This window comes from Arachis ipaensis, chromosome B9, assembly GCF_059453495.1.
Source record: "Arachis ipaensis isolate K30076 ecotype BB chromosome B9, ASM5945349v1, whole genome shotgun sequence".
Taxonomy (NCBI): domain Eukaryota; kingdom Viridiplantae; phylum Streptophyta; class Magnoliopsida; order Fabales; family Fabaceae; genus Arachis; species Arachis ipaensis.
In genome coordinates, this window is record NC_142444.1 from 91,317,657 (window position 1) to 91,318,423 (window position 767).

General features: G+C 41.2%; 1 non-coding gene across 1 annotated transcript; it reads left to right on the forward strand.

The window, feature by feature from the left end:
• Positions 1-455: 455 nt before the first annotated feature.
• On the forward strand, positions 456-563 carry LOC148545446 (small nucleolar RNA R71). The gene has a single exon (XR_015901253.1). It is a non-coding gene; the product is annotated as a small nucleolar RNA R71 (small nucleolar RNA).
• Positions 564-767: the final 204 nt, after the last annotated feature.

Below are 767 nucleotides of genomic sequence, written 5' to 3' on the forward strand. Positions count from 1 at the left end.
TGATCCTTCCATGAGAAATTTGGATGATTTCTCCATGTTGAGTTATAGGTGTTTCCATAAGGTTCACCTAAGTAATTTACCTCTGCTATTGTAGGGTTCTCAGGATCATAGGCTTCTTCTTCAGAAGATGCCTCTTGAGTACTGTTGGATGCAGCTTGCATTCCATGCAGACTCTGAGAAATCATATTGACTTGCTGAGTCAATATTTTGTTCTGAGCCAATATGGCATTCAGAGTATCAACCTCAAGAATTCCCTTCTTCATAGGCGTCCCATTACTCACAGGATTCCTTTCAGAAGTGTACATAAACTGGTTATTAGCAACCATGTCAATGAGTTCTTGAGCTTCTGCAGGCGTTTTCTTTAGGTGAATGGATCCACCTGCAGAGGTATCCAATGACATCTTAGATAACTCAGACAGACCATCATAGAATATATCCAGGATGGTCCATTCTGAAAGCATGTCAGAAGGACACTTTTTGGTCAACTGTTTGTATCTTTCCCAAGCTTCATAGAGGGATTCACCTTCTTTCTGCCTGAAGGTTTGAACATCAGCTCTAAGCTTGCTCAGCTTTTGAGGAGGAAAGTACTTGGCTAAGAAAGCCGTGACCAGCTTATCCCAAGAGTTCAGGCTGTCTTTAGGTTGAGAATCCAACCATAATCTAGCTCTGTCTCTTACAGCAAAAGGGAAAAGCATGAGCCTGTAGACTTCAGGATCTACTCCATTAGTCTTAACAGTATCACATATCTGCAAGAATTCAGTTAAGAA